The 13,034-nt window shown below is 39.9% G+C and overlaps 1 long non-coding RNA gene across 6 annotated transcripts in view; it reads left to right on the top strand.

Moving 5' to 3' along the window:
* LOC111094009 overlaps positions 1-13,034 on the top strand; it is a 156,768-nt gene that overhangs the window by 38,131 nt on the left and 105,603 nt on the right. For 2 of the 6 annotated variants that reach the window (XR_005384399.1, XR_005384400.1), the window contains exon 3: positions 7,270-7,377. The exons of 3 other annotated variants lie outside the window; for them this stretch is intronic. This is a non-coding gene — a long non-coding RNA (uncharacterized LOC111094009). Of the gene's footprint in view, positions 1-7,269; positions 7,378-11,039; positions 11,102-13,034 lie in introns of those variants that run through there. One more of the 6 variants, XR_005384398.1, reaches the window with a different exon arrangement.

Raw genomic sequence — 13,034 nt, 5'->3', positions numbered from 1 at the left:
TTCAGGATTTTCTTGAGGAGCACCTCTCAATAAACCCTGGTCTCAGGATCTGCTTCTAGGGAATCCCACATAAGAAACTATATCTGTCCTATTGAGAGATTGATCTTGAATAGTTGTCACTGAGTCAGAATTTAAATGCAAGGACAGAGACTATGGGTGCATTCTTTTCCTAGTGACAAGGGCCTGGTGTTGGCAATATTAGAGAAATTGCCTCTCTTTTTCTTTTCCTGGTCTGTAGATGGCTAAACAAGCAGCAGATGAAAGACGAAGATCTGTGTTAATGTCACTGTTAATGTCACTGATGAGGGCTGCTCCTATATGGCAGCCATCCTACTAGCAGTGCTTCTTCTGACCTGGGTCTCAGGGGAGCTGTTGTACCACATCCTACTTCTCTTGTCCCTACTCTGCAGCTCCTAGTTAACCACTTACTGATGGTATGACAGTAGTCATAGCTAGCAGGCACACTGACTGAGTGCTTTCTACAGGTCAGCACCTTAAATCACGAAAATCACTCCATGGGGTAGGTCCAAGGTGGTAGAGCTGATAGGGGACAGAGCCTATTACCAGCTTGGCTCTAGGTTCCATCTCCTTACTCCTTTGTTCTACTGCCTCACAGGTAGGAATAGAGAATTATTCTCACCTACTTTATAGGGTTGCAAGATAAAATGAGATATTGTGAATTAAACCCGAAGTATAGGGGAACCCTGGGTGGCTCAGCAGTTTAGCGCCACCTTCAGCCCAGGGCCTGATCCTGGGGACCCAGGATCGAGTCCCATGTTGGGACTCCCTGCATGGAGCCTGCTTCTCCCTCTGCCTGTGTCTCTGCCTCTGTGTGTGTGTGTGTGTGTGTGTGTCTGTCATGAATAAATAAATAAAATCTTAAAAAAAAACCCCAAGTATAATAATAGTTACTATTATATAATAAATATTATTTTGTGGAACAGTTTGCAGAGATACCAATATTTGAGAGCTGGAATAAGAATAATCTTAGTGAATTCCTTTTGAAATACAAACATTCTTTGGAGTCCAATTCCTTGCCTCACTGACCTCTGCTCCTTCCTATCCCAAGGGACAGACCCTAGAGACAGTTGCAGTTTCTTTTAGCATCTCATCCCAGCAAGTTGATGGTAACAAGTACAGAGTTGTCACCATGCTCCAGGTGGTTCTGGCACCACTTTGTAGTATTTATTGCCATTTATGGTCTTGGAGTAACATAAGGAAAGATGCAGGCTACTCTGTTTAGAATTGACTTGGATATTATTATTTTCAGGCAGAAGAAAGAGGCACACAGGAAATAGACAATGCAATCACTAATCTTAAAACTGAGTTGGCAGATTGAGAAAACATTACAAGACAGGGTTATTCACCTGGGTGGTATCTTTGGCTTTCATAGTGAGTCATCCTCATCCATCGCAGGTGAGTCACCTGTGCCCAGACTTGCACTGAGCATCTATAATTTGGTTGAGCGTGGAGATTTTTTGACACTTGTCATAGTAGATAATAGACTTGCCATTTATACCACATACAGTGACAGTTCATTGAATTTCAGATGAATGGATTAGCAGCTAGATAGGGCTCTATTAATTGGCCCTGAAAGTCATGGAAAGGTGGGAGAAATTTACTTTCTGGGACCTGGGTAACAATGACGTCATATCAACAAATGATAGCCAAGGCATGCATGAGGACATGGGAGTATACCTTCTTGGCTTAATTATTAATGGATACAAATTAACTCAAGTGAGAAATAGCTGGGCAGTGGACTAATTTTAAAGTATCATGCTGTCTGAAGTTTACATTCTCTTCTGGAATATATACATTGTATAGCAGGCTGGGAGTGAGGAAGGGTTGTTAAGGTAGTAGGGTGGTGGTAGTGCCAGAAGGGTGAAATTGTGTGTAGTACTTTCTGGGATTTGGCTCTTCACTGTGAATTAGTTAAAACACAGGTTAATAAAAGCTTAAAGCGTTCAAAACCCACAGATACCAGTTTAACGTCTTCCTGTTCTATTGTCATAATCAGAAGACCTGGTTTTTGATCACATGACAAGGAAGAGCGTGTGGCTAGAGCAGTTGAAAATGATCACTGGAGTTAGGGAAAAAATCAAATCAGGTGTTTCTTATAGTTTGCTGGTGGGACTCTGTTCATCGCTCACTCTTGGAGAGGAGACTGTTAGGTAAAAGGATTAAAAAGGCATCACTTAGGGATTGGGCCAGTGACTTGTTGAAAATTTTGTTAGATCCTTAGATTTTGTTTTTATTTGCTTGTTGGCTTTGTTTCACTGCATATGCCTGAGCAAGTCATGGCTAATTTGCTTTGACTATCTGGAAATACTCTTTTGTTGGTAGTTTGAAAGAATTAGTTAATCTGTTAAGGTACCCAGTACAAAGGATAAGTAATAGAACAGATATGATTTCTCTCAGTGCAAGTTGGAATGCTAGTGGGGAGGCATTATGAGTAGGAGTTAAAAGCATAGACTTTGTAATAAAGTGGTTAAGATGTATTGGAATTCATCCTCTACTCTGTGGCCTTGGAAATATTATTCTCTATCTTCTATTTTCAGTTTCTTAATCTGTAAAATGGGGATTATCTTCAGGGTTTTGTTAAAGGATTAATTTTGACAACATATACAGTGCCACCTGGTGTATGTTTACAATGTAGGTATTCACTGAACAGTAGGCATTAGGGTATATGATGACTGCTGTGGTGTTAGCAAGAACTCTCATGTCTGTTAATCACTGGGTCCATATAAGGCATGTTTCCATCTCATCCCTATCTTTGAGCTGAAAATTCCAGTAAAGATAGGTGTTAGGGTCCATCACGCTCTTTACAACTTCCCTACAGTCTCAAGATCCCCTTTACTGTGATGGTGAGCCCTCCCTGGCCTGAGAGGGAGGCTTCTGTAATGAATGATGATCTGGCTCGTTATCCTGGGCTCTTTCCTTTCTAAAATGGCATGATTATTTAGAATGTTTTTCAAATTTCTAGTAATCATAGCTAATATGTATTTATCTCTTACTGTGTACCAGGCATGATGGTAAGCCGTGAACAGTCCTTTTCTCAGCTGAAATCTTCCTCATAGCTTCACCGTATAAAACAGGTAGACACAGAGCCATGTGATTGAAACCAGTAGGTATGCCTTGGGGACCGGTTTGCCGGAGAACTGTTGTTACCTACCCTCTCTGTTCTCCCTCATGACATCTCCCTCATGACCTCCCCCTCTTGACAACCTCTCCTTGGAACTCTTGCACCTGATGGTATGGTAGTCAATTAGAAAACAAGTCCAGTGAAAAGTAATAATATAGCCTTTGTTCACTTACTGCGATAGTGAAAGCAAGAGGCCAAAAGAGACAGTGCTGGTTCCTCCACTGTCCCATTTTTTCCCCATGGAATGACACTGGGCATGGATCAGATGGATCAGCACAGATGAGGGCAGGGGAGCCCCCAAATGAAAGCCCCCTGCCATCTGATGGGCCTGGGGTCTAGGGGAATGGAGAGCAGCCCTCCTTGCCCCAACACACACTACAAGGCTTCTAAATGGACATGCTTAGGCTGGGCATGCAAATATGTATATGAGCAGGGCTGGTGGGTGAGAGGGCACAGTCCTTGACAGCCACTCCCCCTGGGGACTGTGGCAGACTAGCCTTGCACCAAGTCTCATGTTGGGAGGGCAGCTTTCTCAAGCCAGGCAGAGCCTGTGTTTGCATCAGGAAGATCACATGTAGGACTCTGACATAGAGCAGTGCTCCTCAGGACCCGTAGAACACAGTTTGAAAACTACTATAATACTTGATAGAATATAGGACTGCTTTGTGAAGGAAAGATGTAGTCATTTGGGTTTTAGGGGGAATGGAGTTTAATATATTCTGTGTTAACATATAGTTTATATTTATGCCTGATTGGCTCAGTGAACTCACTTTAACAGACCAGTTGATCATGCTTTTGGAGGCATGCTCTTTATCTTGCTAATGGAAACCAAGTTGGTTTTCTACTTCCTAGAAAATATTTTTGCCTTTCACTGTTTCAACTTTTGTGACTCTTCTATGAGGAGGACTAAATGAGAACTCTCAATTCTAGCATAAAATGTTAGAGCTTAAAAATATGAAAGCCTTTGTACATAAGATGCCAGTCATTGTTTAGAGTTAATTTCAAGGTTGCTCAGTAATTAGGAGCAGAGGACAAGTCTTGCCAAATAGTGATGCTTTGCCTCTCAAATCAGATTTGAAATAATTACATAATTATTCAGCATTTACATGGTATTTTTTTGAATAAAATGCATCCCAATCATTTTTATTAGTGATGAGCATGTACCTTGTGGGATTTCAGTGCATTTGTGTTGGTTGATGAGTGAATTGCTCTATGTAAAAGAAAACAAAACAACCTTAGGATATAACATTCCATTTCCAATTTTGAGATGCAACTTAGATTTAAGTTGAATATCTTGACTTTATAATTCATTTGCATAAAACAGTCAATGGATTCAAACGAGCCTTTGCTGATTTGTTTGCATGTTTCAGAAATAAATTTGGTGTATTGTTTAAAGCAGGTTGTCAATTTTTTCCAGGACAATTGAAGTCAAAATTTTACATGCATAAATGCCTAAATAGGGTTTTTTAATTTAGTGGAAGCATGTCTAAGAAGCTGTCAGTCTAATTTTTTTTGATAGTGTGCCCTTGGGTCCCCACTTTTCTGTGTTTTTGATGGGTATCCAACTTGTAGTTTTCTTTCCTTCCACACCAAACGATTCTCCAGTGCCAGCTGGGTATCCTACAATTCAACTCAATTCTGACCCTGTCTACTGGAGATAGCTTCAGGACCCACAGGTTAAGGGCTCAGTCTTACCAGACTCCCTTCCCCCACTGCAAGCACTAATCATAAATCTAGGTTAGTACCTATTCTTTTGACCCACTACTTATAGATTGGATGTTCCAACAACCTTCTCCTTGGGTTCCATTAATTTGCTAGAGTGGCTCATAGAACTTGGAGAAACATTTCACTTATAGGATTACTAGTTTATTGGGGCCCCTGGGTGGCTCAGTCAGTTAAGCACCTGCCTTCATCTCAGGTATGATCTCGCAGTCCTGAGATTGAGCCCTGCATTGGGCTCCCTGCTCCGTGGAAAGTATACTTCTTCATCTCCCTCTGTCACTCCCCCTGCTTGTGCGCTCTCTGTCAGGTAAATAAATAAAATCTTAAAAAAAAAAAAAAAGATTACTAGTTTATTATAAAAGGAAGTGACCCAGGAACAGCCAGATAGAAGATATGCATAGGGCAAGATGTGGGGAAAGGACATAGAGCTTCCATGACCTCTCTGAGTGCCCACTCTTCCCCAAATCTCTATGTGTTCACCAGCCTGGAAATGCTCCAAACCCTGTCCTTTCGGATTTTTGTGGAAGCTTCCTTATATTGTCATGATTGATTAAATCATTGGTCATTGGTGGGCACCTGAGTGGCTCAGTTGGTTAAGCATCTGCCTTCTCAGGCCATGATCCTAGTGTCCTGGGTTTGAGCCCCACATCAGGCTTCCTGCTCAGCTGGGAGTCTGCTTTTCTTTCTCCCTCTGCTCCTCCCTGCCCTGCTTGGACTTTCTCTTTCAAATAAATACAATCTTAAAAAAAAAAACATTGGCCATTGGTGATTGACTTAACCTGCAGCTCCTCTCCCCTCCTTGGAGGTTGAGGTACAAAGTTGAGACTGAAATTTCCATCCTTTAATCACATGGTTAGGCCCCCTGGCAACCAGCCCTCATCCTTAGGCCACCTAAGGGCTTTCCAGCTGTCATATCATCAGAATAACAAAAAACACCTTACTGCTCTCTTCACTTAGCAAATTACAAGAGTTTTAAGAGCTGTGTGCCTGGAATGTGGATGAAGACCAAATATATATTTCTTACTGTAAATCACAACATCACAGTGGGGATACTGTAAATGATAGTACATAATAATTGTACCTCTCAAGAATTTCTTTCTAAAAAGAGGAACCAATATTAGAATTGTAGGCTCCTGTAGAATACTTGGAAACCACTGGCAAAGATTTGATTTCTCTTACGTAATTATATCACAGGCTGGAGCCATGGACGTAATTGGTCATGCCCTCAAAATGGCCATTCATTAAGCACTTTCAGCTTGGAAGGAGATAACAACTACTCTGCTGGTCCAGAAGCAGTTAAAATATTAGACAAGCCAGTAGTTTGATGTTCTCTTTCTCAAATAACTGGTTCTTTGATTTCCAGATTGCTTTTCTCTTTTATAGGCACAAAGAGGAAGGTTCTGAGTTTTCTCTTGGGTTCTGTCTTGTTTATCTAGTTGGTTGGGGGATCCCTGGGTGGTGCAGCGGTTTGGCGCCTGCCTTTGGCCCAGGGCGCGATCCTGGAGACCCAGGATCGAATCCCACGTCGGGCTCCCGGTGCATGGAGCCTGCTTCTCCCTCTGCCTATGTCTCTGCCTCTCTCTCTCTCTCTCTGTGTGTAACTATCATAAATAAATAAAAATTGAAAAAAAAAATTATCTAGTTGGTTGGAGAACATGAGAAAAGGAAGAGAAAGTACAGTGGCAGTTGGCTTAGGACACCTGCCCTCTGGAGGATAGGATTAGCATTTAATTAGAGGTTAGAAACAAATAGAACTAAGTTCAATTCCTGCCAAGTGTACTTATTCATATGGAAAGGATCAGGAAGCTCTACAAAATGAAGTTCAGAAATAGAAAAGATGCAAAGGTTGACCATTTCACCATTTTGGAAAAGCAAAAGTGAGTTTGTGTTAGTAAGTACTTTAACAGGGAAAACAGAATATAAACTGCTACCATCTGGTTCTGCTTCTAATTGATCACACCCAGGTTCAGGGCTGGTTTTTGCACTAGATTCTGCACCTGGAGAAGTCAAGAAGAATTTGAAGTGTTCAGAGAAGATCAAGAGTGCTTTCATGTTGGATGGTAATATTATCAGTAAGGGTAAAAGAAACCACCATTTATTGGTCTGGAAAACAGGAGGCTAAGCACTAAATGAATACATCTTCAGATGTTGCAGGAGAGGAATTTGACTTAATTCACGTTCCTAATGGCAGTAGAATTACACAGAATCATATTTGAATGGATCCTTGGGGCTTCTCATCTAATATGTTACTTTATGCAGGAATCCCCTAGATAACACTCCCCAGTAGGTAGCCATTCATTCACCTTCAGGTGGCAGACAGTCTAGCACCACTCGGGCAGTTCCATAAAAATTTGAGGCTTTTAATTTATGGAGTCTGCATTCACATAGCATCTCCTTTGTTCCAGGTCCTGATCTTTAGAGCCAAAGAGAATATCATCTCTTCTCTCTCCTGCAAGTAGGCAGACTTCTGTGTAGTTTGAGGCCAGTTGCCATATTCCTTGCAAGGTTTTTTCGCACTAACACTACTTATTTTTTTTTCAACTTTGTCATATGCTTGATTTATCTCTCCTCTTGATCTTTCTTCTTTAAACAAATTTCAATATGTCAATGTGTTTTTAAAATTGTAGCACAGATGGGGCGCCCGGCTGGCTTAGTCAGTGGAACATGCAACTCTTGATCTCAGGGTTATGAGTTCAAGTCCCATATTGGATGTAGAGATTACTTATAAATAAAAAATCTTTAAAAGAATTGTATCACAGAGAACTGGCATACTATAGGGGGAAACAGGGCCTCAGCTTCTTTATACTGTATCTGCTGTTAAGGAAGTGTAAGGCGACATTGCATTTATGACCGGCACATACCTCTGAGTGCACAAACACATGAAAATCTTGGTTATTTAAGTTACAAAATTATTTACTCTCATGACATTGCAGCTCCCCATTTTATTTTAAGAAGTGTAGAATATTGGGGCTCCTGAATGGCTCAGTTGGTTGAGGGGCAACTCTTGATTTTGGCTCAGGTCATGATCTCAGGGTCCTGGGATCAATGCTCAGCAGGGAGTCAGATTGTCCCTTCTCTCTCCCTCTTCTCCCCCTCCCTCTCTCTCAAATAAATAAGTAAAATCTTAAAAAAATAATTTTAGAATATCATGTTAATTTCCCAAAGTTGTTGTAATAAATTAACACAGATTTGGTAGCTTCAAAGAAGAGAAATCTATTCTCTCACAGCCTTGGAGACCAGAAGTCTAAGGGCTGCATTCCCTCAAGAAACAGTCTCTTCCTGGCCATTTGCACTTTCTGGTGCCATCAGCATTCCTTGGCTTGTGTCTGCATCTCTTTCTTTCTTTCTTTCTTTCTTTCTTTCTTTCTTTCTTTCTTTCTTTCTTTCTTTCTTTCAAGATTTTATTTTATTCATGAGAGACACAGAGAGAGAGGCAGAGACACAGGCAGAGGGAGAAGCAGGCTCCATGCAGGAAGCCTGATGTGGGACTCAATCCTGGATCCCGGGATCGTGACCTGAGCTGAAGGCAGATGATCAACTGCTGAGCCATCCAGGCATCCCTGGAGGCCATAAGTTTGAAATTAGTAACCCTGGACCAAAATCAAGGCCTTGGCATGATTGTGCTCCTTCAAGAAGCTCTAGAAGAAAACCCATTCCTTGCTTCTTCTGGCCTCTAGTAGCTGCCGGCAGTCCCTGGATTCTGACAGCATCTTTTTGATCTCTCCCTCCATTGGCACAGTGCCTCCTTCTATTCTATGATATTATTCTCCTCTGCCTCTGTCTTACTAAAATCCTTGTGATGGCACTTAGGATAAGTGGGTAATCTCACATAATCCACACCACTATCCTCAATATAATCACATTTGCAAAGAGCCATTTATCTAAATATGGTTCCAGGTCTTCAAATGTGGATGTCTTTGGGGCTATTTTCCAGCCTATAATAAAACCATCATGTTCAGCCCCCCTTTTTTTAACTCCATCCCCCCACCCACTCACCCTTGTACAACCCTTTGTTTGTTTCCCAGAGTTAGGAGTCTCTCATGATTTTTCTTTCTCTCTAATTTTTGCTACTCAGTTTCCACACTTCCCTTATGGTCCCTTTCACTATTTCTTGTATTCCACATATGAGTGAAACCATATCATAATTGTCTTTTTCTGATTGACTTATTTGATTCAGCATAATACCCTTCAGTTCTATCCATGTCAGTGTAAATGGTAGGTATTCATCCTTTCTGATGGCTGAGTAATATTCCACACGCACACATCTTTATCCATTCATCTGTCAAAAGACATCGTGGCTCCTTCCACAGTTTGGCTATTGTGGACATTGCTGCAAGTGTCCTGTTGTTTCACTACATCTGTAATCTTTGGGGTAAAACCTAGTAGCGCTATTTCTGGGTCACAGGGAAGCCTCCTTTTTATACAAAGAAAGAAACAGAAACTCTGAGAGATAAGTCAGTCTGTGGGAATGGGTTTATATCCTTAAGACAAATAGCTGGAGCAAGAAGACTCCGTCCAGACTGCTGTAGTGGAAGAAAATGATGCTTAATTCCTTGCGCATGATTTACACAGTTGATACTGGGAGGAAGTAAATATATAATGCTAAAATGATTGTTATTAAATTTTGCTATATTTTGACTCCTTGTTCTAATCTGTTCACTTATATCAGGTTTTCTCAGCAGTGGCACTAGTGACATTTGGATTGGAAAATTCTTCCTTGGTTGATGGAAGCAAGGATGGGGCTGTCCTTTGTATTGTAGGATGTTTATCAGCATCTCTGGCCCTACCTACTGGATATTGGTAGCACCACTTTCCCTGTTCCCTGATCCCTGAGTTATGGAAACCAAAAAAAAATATCTTTCAGACATTACCAAAATGTCTTTCAGAGGAGGTACAAAATCCCCACCAGTTGAGAAGATATGGACTTGTATGGAAATGCTAGGATTCAAGGTATTCTTTTTTTGTTTTAACCTTATTATCTGCCAATTTGACCAATAATCATTTTCTGTAGCCAAGTATTAAAATTTAAATGTAATAATATTAGAAAAAGGACAGGACTATCATTAAAGCACTGCAGATCACCATTACCTTCTTCTTGATGGACCATAAGTCTACTTTTTGAAACCAGCTGTCAATCCCTCTAATATTATCACCATCTAGTTTTACCTTATTCTAAGGGTATTCTGAGAATGTTTGTAAAGTGACTTGCTGAAATCCAGGTCCTAGTTATAACACATTTTAATTCAAATTATTTAGGCTAAGGGGATAGAATGAATTCAACTAATCTTTGGTCTGTTCTGATACTTAGTAATTATGGTGAAGTTTTTTATTTTTGGTTTTGAAGAGCACACAAATCATACTATTCCTCATCTGTTCTAGAGTCCTTTGGTGCTTAAATTTGAACTTACCAGTTTATGTTTGTGGAATCAGCCTTTCTCCCTTCCAAATATTTGTCCATTCCCATTCAAAATATTTGTCTATTCCCATTCTTTTGGTACTTAAATTTTAATCCTTTAGTGCATGATTCCTAAAAGATTAGGAACCATAGATCCAAGATCCTGTCTACAGTTTTTCTTAACACCTGAACATACACTATGTATCTTTAATTCTACCTCTGTATTTTTTTTAAGATTTTATTTATTCATGAGAGGCACAGAGAGAGAGAGAGAGAGAGAGAGAGAGATAGGCAGAGACACAGAGACACAGGCAGAGGGAGAAGCAGTCTCCATGCAGGCAGCCTGACGTGGGACTCCATCCCTGGTCTCCAGGATCACACCCTGGGCTGAAGGCGGCGCTAAACTGCTGAGCCACATAGGCTGCCCTCTACCTCTGTATCGATCTCTATCTGTATGTAGGAGACTTTAACATCTTGGAATCAGTAAAAGGCTTTTGTAGAATCTCCTCCATGATTAAAACCTTGCTTCTCGGTGCCAGAATTGCATATCCAACTGTCAATTTAACATTTTCACTTGGATATCTCAAACATTATTCAAATTATCTTGAACTCCTGATATCCAACTGTGGTCTTCTTTGCTGGATCTTAGCAGCAATCTTTTTTTTTTTTTTTTTTTTTTTTTTTATTTACCTGACACAGAGAGCACAAGCTGGGGGAGTGGCAGAGGGAGAAAGAGAAGCAGACTCCCCACTGAGGAGGGAACCCAACGTGGGTCTTGACCCAAGGACCCTGAGATCATGACGAGAGCTGAAGGCAGATGCTTCACTGACTGAGCCACCCAGGTGCCCCTTTCCATATCAATTTTAGAATAAACTTGTTTATGTCTATGAAATACCTTGGTGAGATTTAGATGGAAATTGCATTACATCAATAGATCAATTTAGGGAGAAGACTTATTACTATGTTGAGTCTACCAATCCATGAACAGTATTTCTCTCCAGGTGGGCTTGCTTTGATTTCTTTCATCAGCATTTTGTAATTTCTTTTCCAGATGGATCTTGTACTTATTTTGCTAGGCTTATACTTAAGCATTTCATCTTCTTTGAAGGGATTTTTAAATAATACTGTGTTATAAAATTTCACTTTCTTCATGGTCATTGTATGGTATAAAAATGTGATTGATTTTTGAGCGTTGCTCTTGTATGTAGACAATTGTGACAATGCCTTTTCCTGAATTTATGTTTTTTCACCAACTGGATTATGAAAGCCTTTGGACACTATATGTTTCTATGCTATACAAACAGTAGGGGCTTAATACATATTTATGTGTGAGAGGTCCAGCACCATTAGTCCTGTGATCTGTGACTCAGTCATGTTTAATAAGACCTCACTTTTATTCTTCTACCTTTTCCTTTTTCCTGAAAGAGCTAATTGACAATGCATTTGTCTACATGCCCAAACTCCTGTTTTCCCTTGGTGTGCAGTGCACTGAATCTATTTGGAATAGTTCTCATTTATTTACAGCTTCAAGAGAGCAGTGTCTTAGCACAGATTGAAATTGGGATTTAATTAATGTCTTTACACAGTACTTGGATACAAACCTCTTTAACTACCAGAGAAATACCTATATATCTGATTCCATTTAGACTCTTTAGCAGGTACACAAAGTGCTAGAAATAGTTTTTTTTTTTCTTCTGTGTGACACAGGCAATAATTAAAGTTTAAAAGCTGTGTATTGGCTCTTTTTCATAGTTCACTTGGCATTAATTGTGTTTCTATGCTTTTGCTTTGGTTGAGGACTTTCATTTAGTACTTTCTATTACTTGTGCCATGTGTTTGTACATATATCATATTTTTCAAGCATTTTTCAAACACCATCTTTCCGCAGTCTCTACAAAAGATAATTAATACCTGGCAGGATACAAATGAAAAAGAGAACAGATGTGGGTGAACAAACTCAACGATTTAAAGTTAATAAGCAGAAGAAGAAGTGGTAACAATCTTTTCAGGATACTCAGGACAGCAGTTTGGAAATGATTAATAAAATCTAATGATATTATCTCCAACTTTACTAAAGCTGCATATTCTGCAAATACATGTAATCAAAAGTTAATATCGAATTTTGTCAAAATAGAGACTAATATTGCTGGGTGATAAAATCCAAAATGTTATTGTGGTTTGCTGAGACTGCATTAATAATACATGTGAAGAAATACAGTAGATAAATCAGGAAGTTATAATCCAGAGACTAAGAGATAGTAGAATATACTACCCCAAAATATGCTACTTTGGCATGTGGGTTATTTTGGTTTGAAGGCAATCAAGGCCCAGCAGACTTAGAAGGAATTTCTTACCTCCACCTTACCTGCCCAGAAGATTTTAGATACAGGCCTGTATAAGGAAGAGAGCTATTACCAGAGATCATTTTTATATCAGAAAGACTAATTTGCATGGTTTGGCAGGCATTTGTTTACCACACATTTACTTTTCCTGTGATTTATTTTTCTTCTGTTGAACTCGAGGTCACTACTCTCTTCTTAACTCGGGATGGCACACACACCTCAATTGCCAAACTGCCTTTGAGTCTCATGTCCTTGTGAGAATCTCGTATATATGTAATTAAATTTGTTTTTCTTCTGTTAATCTGTTTTGTGTCAATTTAATTATTATATCAGCCAAAGAACCTAAAAGGCAAGAAGGGAACATTTTTTCGTCTCCACAAGACCGTGTTTCCTAAAATAAGAGCCTCTTCCTCCTGATAAATCAGAAAGAAAG

This window comes from Canis lupus, chromosome 35, assembly GCF_011100685.1.
Source record: "Canis lupus familiaris isolate Mischka breed German Shepherd chromosome 35, alternate assembly UU_Cfam_GSD_1.0, whole genome shotgun sequence".
NCBI classification, from domain to species: Eukaryota; Metazoa; Chordata; class Mammalia; order Carnivora; family Canidae; genus Canis; species Canis lupus.
The sequence above is the reverse complement of the archived record's forward strand: the minus strand, read 5'-3'. Positions and strand labels throughout refer to the sequence as shown.